At 43.8% G+C, this 10,269-nt stretch overlaps 1 pseudogene; it reads left to right on the forward strand.

The window, feature by feature from the left end:
• Positions 1-5,334: 5,334 nt before the first annotated feature.
• LOC116937410 (uncharacterized) lies at positions 5,335-7,124 on the forward strand (annotated as a pseudogene).
• Positions 7,125-10,269: the final 3,145 nt, after the last annotated feature.

The raw sequence follows: 10,269 nt of genomic DNA on the forward strand, positions 1-10,269 counted from the left end.
CCGTGAAAATGCCTTCACACACACTGCACTTGAAGGGTTTCTCTCCCGTGTGTGTTCTCTGGTGTGTTATAAGAGTAGATGAATCTGAAAACGTCTTCCCACACACACTGCATTTGAAGGGTTTCTCTCCCGTGTGTGTTCTCTGGTGTGTTTTAAGAGCAAATGAACTTGAAAATGTCTTCCGACACACACTGCACCTGAAGGGTTTCTCTCCCGTGTGTGTTCTCTGGTGTTTTTTAAGAGTAGATGAATGTGAAAATGTCCTCCCACACACACTGCACTTGAAGGGTTTCTCTCCCGTGTGTGTTCTCTGGTGTGTTTTAAGAGTAGATGAATCTGAAAAAGTCTTTCCACACACACTGCACTTGAAGGGTTTCTCTCCCGTGTGTGTTCTCTGGTGTGTTTTAAGAGCAAATGAATCTGAAAATGCCTTCCCCCACACACTGTACTCGAAGGGTTTCTCTCCCGTGTGTGTTCTCTGGTGTATTACAAGATTACATGACTGTGTAAACGCCATCCTGCACATCGTGCACCTGAAGGGTTTCTCTCCTGTGTGTGTTCTCTGGTGTTTTTTAAGAGCAGATGACCATGAAAATGCCTTCCCACACACAGTACATTTGAAGGGTTTCTCTCCTGTGTGAGTTCTCTGGTGCCGTGTCAAATTTCCAGTCCGATCCGTGCTGTATGCACGCTGGTCGCATTGTTGACTTGTCGTACCGAGCTGCGCTGAGTGCCTTTGCTCCATCAGACCAAATCTGCAGAGGAAGCGTCAGCTGCAGACAGAAAAAAAGAATATCCACACCATCTACACGTCAGGCACAGAGGAATGCACACGAGACTTACACATCTATACTTATTAATATATTCATGATGTAGTGAAAAAGTTTCCCAAATTAATCAAATTTGATGAACGTGCAAACGCCTTCCCGCACAGAGTGCACCTGAAGGGTTTCTCTCCACGGGCTGTGATGGCACACAGTGAGAGGGCAAATGTCATTAATATGCCTGGAAGCCTTCATATCTTCAAGATGAATGTTAACCCAAAACTCTAAGCACACAATTCCATTTCTGATGGTCTGAAATCCGTTTTAGCTAAAGGTCTAAACTTTGCTGTCACACCGAGACACTTACCGGTTAATGATATCATTGCCCATGTCGACGTTGCACTCAAGGGCTTGAGTCACATCTCTGCAGACGTAGCAAGATCTGAAATCGCTGCAACCCTCAAAAACGCTAAGTTGCCACCTAGCAACATCAGCAAAGACGAACGTTTTGAATTATCTCAATTAAAAAAGAGGGATGATATTGTCGTTCTCTCAGCCGACAAAGGCAATGCCACTGTCATCATGGACAAAACAGAATATAACAACAAAATTCAAGAACTACTCAACGATGGCAGCTATACAAAAATAAAAAGAGATCCCACCAACAGCCTGGTCACCAAAACGAACCAAATTATCTCTGATTCAACAGCATTAATTGATGAGAACAAACAGTTCTTGTTGAAACCCTCTGCTGCCAGACCACCAAGATTATATGGCCTTCCAAAGATACACAAAGAAGATACACCCCTTCGTCCCATCGTCTCTACTATCAGCTCCCCCACCTACAAACTGGCACGTTTTCTGGCTGATATACTGCGACCTTTCACTGGAAAAACCACCTCTGCGGTACTAAATTCTACTCACCTGGTATCGACAATCAAAGACATTTCCCTGTCCCCAAGCGACCTGCTTGTCAGTTTTGATGTGGTGTCCTTGTTCACCAAAGTCCCGGTACCTGACACCATCGCTATCATTGAAGACCTGGTTCATCAAGGACTGCATACTGATGTACCCCCCCTGGTGAGACATTGCTTAACCAACACATACTTCACCTGGAATGGAACTTTCTACAAACAAACTGAGGGCACCCCAATGGGCTCCCCCCTATCTCCGGTTGTAGCCAACGTATTCATGGAAAAATTTGAAACTGACGCCATCCAGACTGCCACTCTACGCCCGACCTTATGGAAGAGGTACGTTGATGACACCTTTGTCATCTGGCCACATGGCCAGCCTGCTCTAGACCAATTCCGCGACCACATCAATTCCATACACCCAGCCATCAGATTTACCATGGAGGTCGAAAAAGATGGCAAACTACCCTTTCTGGATGTCTTAATTAAAAGGAGACATGATGGTTCAATGAGCCACTCTGTCTACAAGAAAGCTACCCATACAGATGCTTACTTGAAACCGGATTCCCACCACCATCCATCCCAGAAGAACTGCCTCATCAAGACTCTATACCATAGAGCCCAATGCATTTCCGACCAGGAACACATTACCAGTGAACTCAAGCACGTACACCAGGCTCTCAGGGCTAATGGCTACTCCGACTACACAATCCGCAAAGCCATCACTCCAGTCATGAAGAAGGATCCTCTTGTGGAGCCACTCAAAACCATCACCTTACCCTACATTGCAGGGGTCACTAAAAAGATCTCCAAAATCCTGAATAAACACAAGATCCAGGTCCGATTCAACACAGTACACAAAATCCGTGATTTAGTTCCATCTGTAAAAGATGCTCTTCCAGACATACAGTACCCGGGCGTTTACAAACTACAGTGCCTCTGTGGTAGTAGCTACATTGGAGAAACCAAAAGACATATCTCGGACCGCATCCGCGAACATAAAGCAGACTTGAAACACGGTAAGACGAACTCCTCTGCCGTGGCAGATCACTGTTACAATTCAGTGGGCTCACATTGTTTTATTGTCAATATTCACGCAGTTTTTATTTTCTTTTGTTTTCACCAGGCCAAGCCCGCTTGAGCTGCTATACCGCTCTTGTTATCAGAAGCGACCTGCCCACAACAACACAAGGTGAGGCTTTGTCAACGTGTGTGAATGTTTTGACTTAAAACTTTGGTGACTGCAGGAATTAATATTCTTGGTTCTTTCGGTAAAGTTACGTAGATAGAAAACAAAATGAAAATAACATAATAATTTTTTATTTTTTTAAATGAAGCAAAAAACCCCACAACGTTTCTATGGCAACATTAATGTTGAAGATGCGCGGGCTTACAGGAATATTTATGACATTTGCCCTCTCATTGCGTGCCATGACAGTGCTGTTTGCACAGTCACATAGTCACTGTAAGATGATTTTCTTGGTCGTGTTTTTGTTTTGTTGCTTGTTGTGATTGCACCCGATTCAAGAGCCGAATGGCTCACGGGACTATAACCAAAATAAATCAAACTGAAAATGAAAAAACTGAAACCGCGTGATGAATTTTAGGAAAGTTTTTCACTGCATCTCCAAATATATATAAAAGGCAAAGTTGTGATTGTGTGTGTTGTCTGTTCAAAATGTTTAGCGTACTTCCCGACATGCAACAAACTGGAAATTTGCCATGTGGGTACTTTCCAGACTGTACACCATACAAACATTATACAAATACACTTTTGGTTTTCATTGGGGGGGGGGGGGGGGAGCTCAATAATGCATAGATTTTTTGCACGGCAAGTGAGCTGTGACGTCAAATCTGTCACGTGACCCTCGCATGTGGAAGCGTCCCGCATTGTAGTGTAGTGGTTAGCGTTGTCTGTGTGTCTGTGTGTGTGTCTTGTGTGTTTGTGTCTGTGTTTGTGTCTGTGTGTGTGTCTGTGTGTGTCTGTGTGTGTGTCTGTGTGTGTGTCTGTGTGTCTGTGTGTGTCTGTGTGTATCTGTGTGTGTCTATGTGTGTCTGTGTGTGTCTGTCTGTGTGTCTGTATGTGTGTCTGTGTGTGTGTCTGTGTGTGTGGAAGAGTAACGCATTGTAGTGTAGTGGTTAGCTCTGTCTGCGTGTGTGTGTCTGTGTGTGTGTGTATATCTGTGTGTGTGTCTGTGTGTGTGTGTGTCTGTGTGTGTCTGTGTGTGTGTGTCTGTGTGTATCTGTGTGTGTGTCTGTGTGTGTGTCTGTGTGTGTATCTGTGTGTGTGTGTGGAAGCATAACGCATTGTAGTGTAGTGGTTAGCGCTACGCTACGAACCCGGCGACCCCAGTTCGATTCCCGCTCACGGCCACCACCGGTGATAATTATTTCAACCGCTTCTGGCCCTTCCCTAGGTCGACTCAGCCTTAAACGAGTAACTGTTGTAGTGTGAACATCGCCACTGGGGAGACAAAGGCGACCAGACGTGGGGATCCAAGTCCCGGGCGAAGCTGGGTAGTACAGGTAGTCATGAATATATGAATGAATATAGACGTGTAAGTCACGTGTGACTGTATATATTAATTCCTCCATGGCTCGATACTGACGTGTAGATGGTGTGGATATTCTTATTTTCTGTCTGCAGCTGACGCTGGTCTGATGGAGCAAATGCACTCAGCACAGCAACTCGGTACGACAAGTCAACAATGCGACCAGCGTGCATACGGCACGGATCGGACTGGAAATTTGACACAGCACCAGAGAACTCACACAGGAGAGAAACCCTTCAAGTGCACTGTGTGTGACAAGGCATTTTCAGATTCATCGACTCTTAAAAAAGACCAGAGAACACACACGGGAGAGAAACCCTTCAAGTGCACTGTGTGTGGGAAGCCATTTTCAGATTCATCGACTCTTAAAAAACACCAGAGAACATACACGGGAGAGAAACCCTTCAAGTGCACTGTGTGTGGGAAGGCATTTTCACAGTCATCTGCTCTTAAAATTCACCAGAGAACACACACGGGAGAGAAACCCTTCAAGTGCAGTGTGTGTGGGAAGACATTTTCAGATTCATCTGCTCTTAAAACACACCAGAGAACACACACGGGAGAGACACCTTTCAAGTGCAGTGTGTGTGGGAAGGCATTTTCACATTCATCTACTCTTAAAAAAGACTAGAGAACACACACGGGAGAGAATCCCTTCAAGAGCAGTGTGTGTGGGAAGGCATTTTCAGATTCATTTGCTCTTAAAACACACCAGAGAACACACACGGGAGAGAAACCCTTCAAGTGCAGTGTGTGTGGGAAGGCATTTTCAGATTCATCTCATCTTCAAAGACACCAGAGAATACACACGGGAGAGAAACCCTTCAAGTGCAGTGTGTGTGGGAAGACATTTTCAAATTCATTTGCTCTTAAAACACACCAGAGAACACACATGGGAGAGAAACCCTTCAAGTGCAGTGTGTGTGGAAAGGCATTTTCAGATTCATCTCATCTTCAAAGACACCAGAGAACACACACGGGAGAGAAACCCTTCAAGTGCAGTGTGTGTGGGACGGCATTTTCAGATTCATCTACTCTTAAAAAACACCAGAGAACACACACGGGAGAGAAACCCTTCAAGTGCAGTGTGTGTGGAAAGGCATTTCAGATTCATCTCATCTTCAAAGACACCAGAGAACACACACGGGAGAGAAACCCTTCAAGTGCAGTGTGTGTGGGAAGACATTTTCAGATTCATCTATTCTTAAAAAACACCAGAGAACACACACGGGAGAGAAACCCTTCAAGTGCAGTGTGTGTGGGAGGACATTTTCATATTCATCTAATCTTAAAAAACACCAGAGAACACACACGGGAGAGAAACCCTTCAGGTGCAGTGTGTGTCGGAAGACATTTTCAGGTTCATTTGCTCTTAAAAGACACCAGAGAACACACACGGGAGAGAAACCCTTCAAATGCAGTGTGTGTGGGAAGACATTTTCAGATTCATCTACTCTTAAAACACACCAGAGAACACACACGGGAGAGAAACCCTTTAGGTGCAGTGTGTGTGGGAAGACATTTTCATGGTCATCCGCTCTTAAAACACACCAGAGAACACACACGGGAGAGAAACCATTCAAGTGCACTGTGTGTGTGAAGACATTTTCAGATTCATTTGCTCTTAAAACACACCAGAGAACACACACGGGAGAGAAACCCTTCAAGTGCAGTGTGTGTGTGAAGGCATTTTCACGGTCATCTGCTCTTAAAACACACCAGAGAACACACACGGGAGAGAAACCCTTCTTGTGCAGTGTGTGTGGGAAAACATTTTCTGATTCATCTGCTCTTAAAAAACACCAGAGAACACACACGGGAGAGAAACCCTTCAGGTGCAGTGTGTGTGGGAAGACATTTTCAGATTCATCTACTCTTAAAAAACACCAGAGAACACACACGGGAGAGAAACCCTTCAAGTGCAGTGTTTGTGGGAAGACATTTTCACGGTCATCTGCTCTTAAAACACACCAGAGAACACACACGGGAGAGAAACCCTTCTTGTGCAGTGTGTGTGGGAAGACATTTTCTGATTCATCTGCTCTTAAAAAACACCAGAGAACACACACGGGAGAGAAACCCTTCAGGTGCAGTGTGTGTGGGAAGACATTTTCAGATTCATCTATTCTTAAAAATCACCAGAGAACACACACGGGAGAGAAACCCTTCAAGTGCAGTGTTTGTGGGAAGACATTTTCACGGTCATCTGCTCTTAAAAAAACACCAGAGAACACACAGGAGAGAAACCCTTCAAGTGCAGTGTGTGCGGGAAGGCATTTGCACATTAATCAAATCTTCAAGTACACCAGAGAAGACAGACAGGAGAGAAACCCTTGAGGTACACTCTTTGTGGGATGATGTTTGCACAGTCATCACATCTTAAAGTACACCAGAGAACACACGGGAGAGAAACCCTTCAGGTGCACTGCGGGAAGGCATTTGCACATTCATAAAATCTTCAAGTACACCAGAGAACACGGAAGCATCAGAAGATCTGCAAGGAGTGGAATCTGAAATCAGCTTGTGAAAGTCAAAGTGCCACAATAAGCCCATCCCTTATGAAACAAGAACCGGACGAAAATCCCAGCTTGGACACTTTTAAAGGTATCGAGGTGAAATATGAAGAGGTGATGGTGAAGAGGGAAGAAGTGATGGTGAAGAGGGAAGAAGTGAAGGTGAAATGTGAAGATGAAGATTCAACTCCAAAATGGGACCTTCACATCGATGGAGGCAACGTGAAGCAGGAGGAGAATTCTGACTGTGAGGCAGAGCGAGGCAACTCCCAGCAGTTTGTGGAAGTGGAGGTTTGGGTGGACTTCCTCCGAGACAATCCAAAGTCAAGTAGAGACCCGGTAGATGTGTAAGCCAGAGACGATGTCACTACAATAGATGCACCTTTGTCACAGGCCTTTAATGACAAGAATGTGAAGTTGAACACTTTGTGGGCCCGTGGGTTGGGTAGATCTCTAACAAGGAGCAAGAGCCAATAAGCTCCCAAGCATTCACTATGTTATAATAATTGCTTTTACACGGTGCTTGCTTAATCGCCTCAGCAACTTGGAGTTTTGTGTCGTAACTCGCCTGAAACACGCAAAGAGCATCCCCAAGTAGCAGCTGCCCCTGTGTGGCACAAGATGGTGGCCCTGCACCGGCCTGCATGTGGACAAGAGCCTGTCAGTAGGAGGCGATGATTGATGTGTCATCTCAGTTGTGTAGTTTGTAGGTAATGTTTAGAATTTGCTACATTTTCACTCAGATGCCAGCATGCAATGGCCTACTCGTTTTGAATGACACAATAGTATGTTTTACATACACGGTGAAGCAGACTGCAACTTTTTCTAAAAAGCTTGTTAATACGATGTAACGTGATGCAGTATATTTCACTGCAGTAATCCAATTTTGTTAATATGCCTGTCAATAATTTAGAATGTATACTTGTCTGGTTTTGTGCATACTTGTAACATTTGATCTATAAGGGTCAAACATTGAATAAGTGATGTTAGGACAAAGTGTGTCTGTTTGGAAGTAACCTGTACAGAGAACTCAGGTGAGACCCGTTGTTCTTGTGATACAGGTCAAAGGGTACTTTTGTGTTTCACGAAGCATCTGGAGCAACACATTGTCTTTGACATAGGGAGCACGCTTAGATCATTCATCAGTTACAAGGCATACCACTTGAAAGTTACACGTATAGGAGGAGGTACATTCTCTACAACACGAATTGTAGTTTTGTCTTACGTGTTGACATAGATTTTGTCTAGCTAGGACTAGAAATGCTCCTTGCTGATTCACGTCTGGATGTTCGTATCCATCGGTTGAAGCAAACCCCACTGCTGTTGTTGAGACGCTGTGCACCAATAAGGGTCCAACACATTGACGGCCTTCAGGCCAGGAAAGTCACAACATTTACACACGAAGGACCCATTCACGCAAGTACGCCATGCTCCGTTTTGAAGTTTTAAAATGAAACATCTTTGAATTGTGTTGTGTTTTGAATTAGATGATTTCTATTTCTTCATTAAAAGCTTGTATCAATTTACATCTGGAAGACTTCATTGAAAAGGACATTTCGTGTGAATTTTCTCTCGTCATTAAGTAGACGGCCTTGCCGGGGGTTCGGTTCAATGCGAACACAAACAGTGTATACACACACACAGTGTACAAACACACAGTTTACACACACAGTGTACACACACACAGTGTATACAAATAGTGTACACACACAGTGTACACACACACAGTGTACATACACAGTGTGCACACACAGTGTATACACACAGTGTACACACACAGTGTACACACACAATGTACACACACAGTGTACACACACAGTGTACACATACACAGTGTATACACAGTGTACACACACAGTGTACACACACACAGGGTATACACAGTGTACACACACAGTGTACACACGGTGTACATACAGTGTACACACACAGGGTACACACTGTATATATACACACACACAGTGTACACACAGTGACACACAGGGTATACACAGTGTACACACACACAGTGTATACAGTGTACACACAGTGTACACACACACAGTGTACACACACAATGTACACACACACAGTGTACACACACTGTACACACACAGTGTACACATACGCAGTGTACACACACAGTGTACACACACTGTACACACAGTGTACACATACGCAGTGTACACACACACAGTGTATACACATAGTGTACACACACAGTGTACACACACAGTGTCTGTACACAGTGTACACACACACAATGTCCACACACACATAGTGTACACACACAATGTACACAATGTACACACACAGTGTACACACACACAGTGTACACACACAGTGTACACACAAACAGTGTACACACAATTTATACACACAGTGTACACATACGCAGTGTACACACACACAGTGTATACACATAGTGTACACACACACAGCGTACACACACAGTGTACACACACACAGTGTACACACACAGTGTATACACAATGTACACAATGTACACACACAGTACACACACAGTGTACACACACAGTGTACACACACAATTTATACACAGTGTGCACATACGCAGTGTACACACAGGGTATACACAGTGTACATACACACAGTGTACACACACACAGTGTACACACACACACAGTGACACAGTGACACACAGTGTACACACAGTGACACACACACAGTGTATACACACACAGTGTACACACACAGTGTATACACACAGTGTACACACACACACTGTATACAGTGTACACACACAGTGTACACACACAGTGTATACAAATAGTGTACACACACAGTGTACACATAGACACCTGGGAGCCAGAAATCTTTCTGATGGGTCAAATACTCATTTCACTAATTAAAATGCAAATCAATTTACAACATTTTTGACATGCGTTTCTCTGGATTTTGTTGTTATTCTGTCTCTCACTGTTCAAATAAATCTACAATTAAAATTATAGACTGATCATTTCTTTGTCAGTGGGCAAACGTACAAAATCAGCAGGGGATCAAAATATTTTTCTTTATTATTTTATTGTTTCCATTCTACGTGGTGACTTTACCGAAATAACCAAGAAGATGAATCCCTGCAGTCACGAAAGCTTTAAATAGAAATTTGAATTGCAAGTGCTTTGAGTGTGCACGTGCCGTGTGGAAACAAATTGTACGATACGCTTATGTTGGATATGATTAGGTAATATCGTAGTGTCGCCATATCGCGATAACTTTCGGAGTTAAATGTTTGTACAATTCTGCAAGAGCGTTCCGAACTTTGATCCCGTTGTGTGAACGTCATCATTTGGAACGAACCAACTTACCGCTTTAAATAGGGGGGGGGGTCGCAGACGCGGTAATATTTTTTAAAATATATAAATATATACATCTACAACAGCAATACAATGACGGAGCGACCGTGACTATCACAGTAGATCATTCAGCATATATTGTTTGAGTAAATACGATTCAAATTATGTGATGGAAGTCAAAGTATAAGATTGATAGTTTGAGCGTCAACCCTTCGCTGGGAGTGGTAGCT

Source organism: Petromyzon marinus, unplaced genomic scaffold (assembly GCF_048934315.1).
Source record: "Petromyzon marinus isolate PM22_M1 ecotype Great Lakes invasive population unplaced genomic scaffold, UKy_Petmar_22M1.pri1.0 PM_G_Scaffold_53, whole genome shotgun sequence".
Lineage (NCBI taxonomy): Eukaryota > Metazoa > Chordata > Hyperoartia > Petromyzontiformes > Petromyzontidae > Petromyzon > Petromyzon marinus.